This window comes from Acomys minous, assembly GCF_964271855.1.
Source record: "Acomys minous genome assembly, chromosome: 11".
In the NCBI taxonomy this organism is placed as follows: Eukaryota; Metazoa; Chordata; class Mammalia; order Rodentia; family Muridae; genus Acomys; species Acomys minous.
Window position 1 is genome coordinate 99720745 of NC_140492.1, and position 8420 is coordinate 99729164.

Sequence of the window (8420 nt, forward strand, 5' to 3'; positions counted from 1 at the left end):
TTTTGATCCACAGGCAGCAGAAGGGCTAGTGCGCCACACTACACAGCTACCACTCTCGCATACAGCTTAAGCACATCGGAGACCTCAAAGCCCGCCCCCCACAGTGACACACTTCCTCTGACAAGGCCACACCTTCTAATAGCGCCACTCCCTATGGGCCAAGCATTCAAACACACGAGCCTATGGGGGCCATTCCTATTTAAACCACCACAGCTGAAGACAGTCAGTGCTCTTAAGCACTGGGCCATCACTCCAGTGCCTAACAACCCACTCTTACAAGAACTCAGCCCTATATTGAACTTGATTTGGATGAGGCAAATCCAGTCTCAAAACAGAGATAAAGGGGGCTGTGAGATGTCTTAATCAGTAAAGACCAACCTGATGGCCTGAATTCAATCCTCAGGACACATACGGTGGATGGAGAAAACCATCCAAATATTGTCCTCTGATCTCATGCATCTAGGGCATATACACTCCCCTCCCCCCAACAAACAGTGACTACATAAATGTTATTTTGTTTGTTTGTTTTGTTTTTTTGAGTAGCCTTGGCTGTCCTAGACTCACTTTGTAGACCAGGCTGGCTTCGAACTCACAGCCATCTGCCTGCCTCTGCTTCTTGAGTGCTTGGATTAAAGGCGTGCGCCACCACACCTGGCTCCATAAATGTTATTTTTAAAAAGAGATGAAACTCAGTTGCCTCCAGTCTCACTCCAGTTGCCAATTCCATCAGTAGAGGCAAGGCATGAGCCACAGGAACCAGTGCGGCTGCACCAATTGTTTTGTTTGTTTGTTTGCTTATTTGTTTGTTTTACTGGTCCAAGATTTGAATTACAGATGCTTCCTCAGAGAACAAATGAAGAATGAGGCACCACACTTGCTGACTATGTTAGAATAAGGCACCCCCCACCAAGCAAATGGTTTTATAACTTGTTCTTTTGAGACAGGGTTTTTCTGAGTAGCCTTGGCTGTCCTGGACTCTCTTCATAGACCATGCTGGCCTCGAACTCAAGGAGATCCACCTATCTCTGCCTCTGCCTCCGGAGTGCTGGGATTAAAGGTGTGCACCACCACCTCCCGGCGTTTGTAACTTGTTCTTGTGTTGAAGAGATAGATACAGCTGTGTATACTTGACCATACAAGGTTGATGGGTAATGGGACCAACCAGAGCTGTTTTTAGAGAGAATTCTGTTAAGCTCAGTGCCCATCTGTACTGGCTGGTTTTGTGTCAACTTGACCCAAGCTAGAGTCATCAGAGAGGAAGGAGCCTCAAGTGAGAAAATGCCTCCATGAGATCCAGCTGTAAGACATTTTCTTAATTAGGGATTTATGGGGTGAGGACCTAGCCTGTTGTGGGTGGTGCCTTCCTTGAACTAGTGGTCTTGGGTTCTACAAGAAAGCAGGCTGGAGAGATGCCTCAGAGGCTAAGAGCACTGACTGCTCTTCCAGAGGTCTTGAGTTCAATTCCCAGCAACCACATGATGGCTCACAACCATCTATAATGAGATCTGGTATCCTCTTTTCGCAGGAAGGAGTACGTGCAGGCAGAGCATTGCATACATAATAATAAATATATCTTAAGGAAAGAAAGAATGCAGGCTGAGCAAGCCACGGGGAACAGGAAATGATAAAGGAAATCGTGGTGGTGGTCCTTGTTACAGAAGCAGAGGCGGCTGTCTGTGGTATGAACACTGAGGTATGGGAGAAGAGGAAAGGGCCACAGCAGACAACAAGAGAGGGGAGTTGTTAGTGCTGCAGGCCATTTTGAGGCAATCCTCCCAGACTGTAAAAGTCTGTCACAGAAGGAACCATGAGTCATAGAAAAGTTACTGTTACTTAAAACAGGAAATTCTCACTGCTCAGGACTGTCCCACCCATCGTCTACAAAAAGTTCAGTTAATGTCTAATCCAACCGTAGTGCCATGAGATGTACATTCCTGGGGCATTTTACCTGTTGAAGACTTTCCATTATATCAGGTATAGTAGCCTTTAAAGTATGATAGTGCTGCCACAAGCAAAAAAGAAATAATAGGAAGTTTTCACTTAAAAAAAAAAAGCCCTCAAGCTAGGCATGGCTGCACACGCCTTTAATCCCAGCATTTGGGAGACAGAGGCAGGTGGATTACTGTGAGTTCGAGGCCAGCCTGGTCTAAAAAGCAAGTCTAGGATAGCCAAGGCTACATAGAGAAACCCTGTCTTGAAAAAGCAAAACAAAACGAAACAAAAACAGAACAAAACAAAACAAAAAAACCCCAAAACCACCATCACCACCAACAAGAACAAAAAAAAAAACAAAACAAAAAAAACCCCTCAGGCCTGTCCAAAGGCAATGCTCTTATGACCATTGGACCATCTTCCACCTTTCCCTTTTAAAGACTGGGCAGTGATGCCAGGCCTGGTGATGCACGCCTTTAATCCCAGCACTTGGGAGGCAGAGGCAGGTGGATCTCTGTGAGTTCGAGGCCAGCTTGATCTACAAAGAGAGTTCCAGGACAGCTAGGGCTACACAGAGGAACCCTGAGAAGAAGAAGAAGAAGAAGAAGAAGAAGAAGGAGAAGGAGAAGGAGAAGGAGAAGGAGAAGGAGAAGGAGAAGGAGAAGGAGAAGGAGAAGGAGAAGGAGAAGGAGAAGGAGAAGGAGGAGAAGAAGGAGAAAGAGGAGAAAGAGGAGGAGGAGGAGGAGGAGGAGGAGGAGGAGGAGGAGGCCAGGCAGTGCCTACTGGGACGCAAAGGCTTTGGGACATTGGAACTTGCAGGTTGGACAAATTGACATATAAAGAACTAGAGTCCTTCCCCAGGAGGAAAACCTCATACACACAAGAAAGTTCCCAGTGTGGGCAGCTCAAGGGAGAGAATCACACTGGCTCTGAGAACCTGGAAAAATAGAGATGCAAAAGGGAGGATGTAGATTGTTCAGAAACCGAAACCTACGAATTGCTTCAAAAGCTGCTGCCATCCATTCATCTGACAACACAGCCAGTGACAGAACCATGGATGAGGCCAGTTGTGGAGGAACTGTAACTCAGAACACGGCCTCTCTGGCAAGAGATCACATCCAAAGACCTTCTAGGTCTGTGTGTACCAGCTGGAATACAAACAGGCCTTTAATCCAGGAGACAGAAGCGATCGGATCTGAGTTCAAGGCCAGCCTGGTACAGAGCAAGTTTCAGGTAAAGAAAAGCTTAGGTCCAGGCATGGTGGTACATGCCTTTAATCTCAAACAATGAAGGTAAAGTTAGTTTGTAGAAGGAAGCACTCATGTTTGAAAGTGATGTCTAATTGAGGGTCAGAAAAGGTGATGAGTCTGAGAAGCTTTGACGGAGTAGAATTGCACCCAACTCTCAGGAGAAGAAAGGAAACGGAAGCTATCTAATGGACAATGCAGACAGAGAGAAAGGGGTTCAGTGGGAGATGGGGGGGGGGCACAGAGGTGGGGGGGGGAGGGCAGTTTCACCACGAGAGTTTTACAGAGAGAGGTTGAACGTGAGAACAAGCTAGACACAGGTGAAGACAGAACGAGCCAGAGAATGAGAAGGAGCCAGGAGATTGGAGCAGATTGCTGGAGTTAGTTTGAGGCCAAGCAAAGCAATTCGAGGGCCAAGACTGAATCAGCCAGCGGAAGGAGGACTTTGAGCCAGAAGGGCTGAGTTGGACCAGCCATGCCAGAGCTCAGAAAGACAAGTAAGGGTGAGCTTATGAAGCAGTAAGTCTCAGAGGCTGAAAACATTCTAGGCCTAGGTTAGATTGTCGGGAGGCTAGAAGCTTCCAGGACTAGGCCTAGGTTAGCAGTCAGAGGCAATAAGCCTTGAAGACAGACAAATAAAAGTTCTATTTTCAATGGACCATGTATAACATTATATGTTTTTAGTGTATTTAGCTTAAAGTCAATTCTAGGTGTTAAGGAAATTTCAACCTAATGTGTATAATAGTTATTTTTTTTAAAAAAAATACTTTAATTTTAATTTATGTGTGTTGGTGTGAGGGTGTCAGATCTTGGAGTTACAGACAGTTATGAGCTGCCAGGTGGGTGCTGGGAATCGAACCCAGGTCCTTTGGAAGAGCAGGCAGAGCTCTTAACCACTGAGCCACCTCTCCAGCCCCAATAGTTATTTCACATTAGGCTTATGTCTTTTTTCTTTTTTTCACGGTTCTGACCTTGGTGTTCAGTGACTGTGTGGGGTGCTTACTGTGTCTCTTCCCTCTGAGAAGAGGACTGTCCTTGGGTTGTGCTCTGAACACATCATAGCCAAAGATAAGTACTACCCCTCCCCTCTCCACTGCCTTATTGTTTTTAAGGGTGGTTGTGGTTCAGATCACGGAGATAGAAGCTGGAAACAGAGCTGACTCTAGGGAGGGCCCGCACGGCCATTTGATTTTCTTTTCTGTCTTTTGAGAGGATTGAAGCATCCATATGAGATCTGGAAGACTAGTTGTTATCTATGAGTAGCAGCTGATGGTGACAGATATTGTGTGTGACTCCATGATGACCTGTCCGGAGCTGGTCTTTCCCCATCACAGTCATTTTCACTGTCAGAAGTATAGCGGCTCCCATGGCTTCTCTGTTCTGCGCAGACAATCTGTCCAGGGTGAATGCAGCACCCGGAGCTGCCCAGCTAAGATTAGATTGTCTTTTACCTGCAAAGCGATCCTTGCTTAGCTTGCTCTTCCTATTTTTATTTGGGGTTCTCTGCTTCTGGGTAGCCAACTTCCTTAAACTTTGCAGTTAATATAATCAGGACCTTGAACTTTCCTGCAACAATACTTTTGTTTTTGTTTTTCGAGACAGGGTTTTGCTGTGTAGGCCTGGCTGTCCTGGACTCGCTTTGTAGACCAGGCTGGCCTCGAACTCTTATTGATCCGCCTCCCTCTGCCTCCCGAGTGCTGGGATTAAAAGCGTGCGCCACTACGCCCTGCTGTGTTCTGGTTTGAAACCTTGTCTGTATGTGTACTCCCCCAAGCAATTGCTCTTCAGTTTCTCTCTCAATGGGGTTGCTCAGGAACACCTGAGGCGGTCCCCTTGGACCATTATGAATCTGTGCTGTTTTTTTTTTTTTTTTTTTTTTCTCTCTCTCTTGCTTGACAAGGCCATATCCAGTTTTTTAGAAGCTCTTCCTAGATTCGGATCCCCAGCTCCTTCTTCCTGGTCTCTTAACTGATTAGTCTGTCAGGAGCTTCCATGAAGCTAGGAACCTGGCTGAGGCAGCTGGAGAGGGGCCGAGACAGACAACTCAAGTTATATGAGGAAAGGGAGCTGACTCTGCAAAAACCGCTGTCTAGAGCCTTTCAATGCCTCATTCCACGTGTCCAATGGGACCAGGACAAAGTTGCCACCAAGGAGAAGCGATTCTCACAATTGGGTCAAAATTAATTTTTTTCTTCTGTCTTAGTTATGTTAAACTTAGGTCGTCTAAGTTTATCCCTGGAAGTCCATTTAAGAGACAAGAGTCCAAAGTCGATGTAAAAGCAGAGGATGCATTAGCTGATGCGTCAAGGTCCACACCATACTCCATAGAGCGCAAGACCTCGACCTGCCAAAGCTGAGGCTTTAAATACTTTTTATAGAAGCAGAACCCAGCATGCAGTGTTTAGTTATCAAGTGATAGGTTAACAACAAGTGATCTTTTAGGTGAAGGGGGGTCTGAGGTAGTTAAATTTTAAGTAGGGGAGATAGCTTTCAGGTACCTGGGGGTCTGAGGTAGTAAATTCTAAGTGGGGGAGATAGCTTTCAGGTACCTGGGGGTTTGAGGTAGTAAATTCGGGGTGCAGGGTTGAGGTGGAGGCAGGTGGAGAATCTTTAACTCCTTCTCCTCAGTTTGTTCTTGTTATCAGCCTGCAATTCCACCTGTTTGCTCAGCTAAGCCCGAGGCTAGCCATTCGGAAGCTGTATACGTAATTTCTATGGGAAAATAAACCCTGTGGGCCATATGTGCCCCAGAATAGCTATGCATGTAACCCAATAACCTATAAAGTGTTTTAATATTACAGAATTTTTCCTGTTGTTATTTTTGTTTCTACAATTTTCATTGCACAACTCTTTGTAGATGACAACTTCATTTCACAATGTCACAGTGTTGAACTCACCTACTTCCAAAGGGGGGGAAAATCCAAGACTGTTTTTATCTGCTCCCCAGCATTCTACAAAGCTTGAAGGAAGGTGAAGAAGGAAGCAAACCAAAGCGGTGACCAGTGAAACAGGGGAAGGGCAGCAGAGGGCTTTGTGTGCATGCTCCTGAAGAGGAGTTTGTCCCTAACTTTATTTTTCCTGAGGCAAGGTCTCACATAGTGCACACTGGTCTCAGACTTGCTGTGTAGCTTAGGATAACCTTGAACTTCTGATCTTCCTGCCTTCTTGCCCCAGCGTTTGAGGATGACAGGCATGCACTACCACTCCTGAAATTTTCCCCCCTTAATTTAGATAAAGATGACATCAATTGGTTTCAGCTGGGGAACTTTTAAAAGCCAAGAAGCAGAAAGTTTAGTTTTGCTACTGAAGAACAGATGAGATTTCCAGCCCATGCTAGATTGAAATGAGATGTTCCTGATCAGAAGGCATGGGAGAATCTATTAGCCTCCCCGGGTCTTTTCTTCCTCACCTTTCATATATTTCTTTACTACTTTGCATTTATCTGATTTTTATTTATTTGCATGAGTTCATACTACAGCACACGTGTAGGAGTCAGAGGAAAACTTGTGGAAGTCAGTTCTACCATGAGGAGCCTGAGGCTTGAACTCAGGTTTTTTTTCAGGCTTTACTCGCTGTGCTACTTATCTCTTGGACTTGCTTACCTTTTAAGTCCTCTCTCCCCTCCCTCCCTCCCTCCCTTCCTCCCTCCCTCTCTCTCTCTTAACTCTCCCTCCCTCTCTCCCTCTTCCCTGTCTCTCTCCTCCCTCCCCCCTCTCCAGTGGTGTGGATTGAACCCTAATTTAATAAGTCCTTGGTAACTAGTTTTTGATCGCCAGAAAGAGTGATAATCTTTTATAATATCTGCTTAAAATTAAATGTGACCAGTTATTACTTATAATGTCTTATTTGGAAAAATTATGAAGAGGTTTAAAATAAACAGCATCAAGCAAAGAGAGGGAGAGAAAACTGCACAGGGCTGAACTACATAAACTTGAATGCAGCTGGAACCTACGACAGGAAATAAATGCATCTCTCCAGTGGGCATGTGAAACCTCTTTGCCACGGAGCATGAGAAGCTCAATACAATCAATATGACACAATACAAGCTGTACCAGAGCAAAGCAGTGCACAGTTATGTAATGCAGAAGGGTACAGTGGGTCAGCACACTTGCTTGGGAGCCAGGTTCCAGAGGTCACATTTCTGTCTTGCTATTTCTGCTGTGAGAACTCAGGCAAGTTGCTTAGGTTTCCTCTTCCTAAAGTTTTGTCAGTTGTAAAGCACAGCAGATTCTGTTCATGTTCTCATTGGACAGTTGATTGAGGGAGCTCACAGCTACAGCGAAAGCACTTCCAACAGTAGCAGAGGTGTGGGCATGGGGGCTGGAGGCGATGGGGCACCCAAGAGAGGGGCTGGAGCATGGTGGTGTATGTCTGTAACCTCAGACCTCGGGAAGTAGAGTCAACGAGGATCAGGAGTTCAAGGCCACCCTCAGTTACACAGTGAGTTCAAGCCTAGCCTGAGATACATGAAACCTTGTGCCCCAAAACAAACAAATGAATATAGGGGAATGTAATCTTCTTGTTGCTATTGCTGTAATTCACCATCTTTATATAGAGCCAATGACAAAAATTTAACTTAAAAGGCACTAGTTATCAGAGAGGTCAAGTAATAGTTCCGTTGGAAAACATTCTGAGAGTGATAACAGCTGAGGTTGTTTTAAAAATGTAAAATGAGATAGAATTTCCTTACTTTTTTTTCTGTGTTGGAGCTCAAACCCAGGACTTCAAACATGTTGGACAAACCTACCACTGAACTACACCAGCAGCCCTCTTCTTGCTTGGCTTTGGACTTGCACGCCACTGGAGTTCTCAAACAGTATTTGCAAATGAAACTTTTCAAACCTCATTTTGTCTTTTGCTGCAATAGCTTTGTAATCCCTCCAGGCAAATTGTAAACATATCTATGGTTTTCCTATGTAGCCCAAGATGTCTCAACCTCATGGGCCTTTTTCCTCCCTTAAATTCCCAGTGCTAGAATTCCAGGCATGCACCAGCACGTTTGCCTTTATATTGGTATTAGTAGCAACTTGTTCAATCTTTAACTTGAGCTATTCAGCCCTTCAGACTTTAGAGGCATAAAGAACACAAGAGTTCTAGGTTCCTAGATTTACCTATGCCTCGCTTTTCCCTCCTCTCTTTTTCTTTCTTGCCTTCTTTTCCTTTCCCCTCTCTCTCCCTGGTCCCCCCCCCCCCCCTTAAGAAGTTCTTAGTATTTAATCCCAGCACTTGGGATACAGAGGC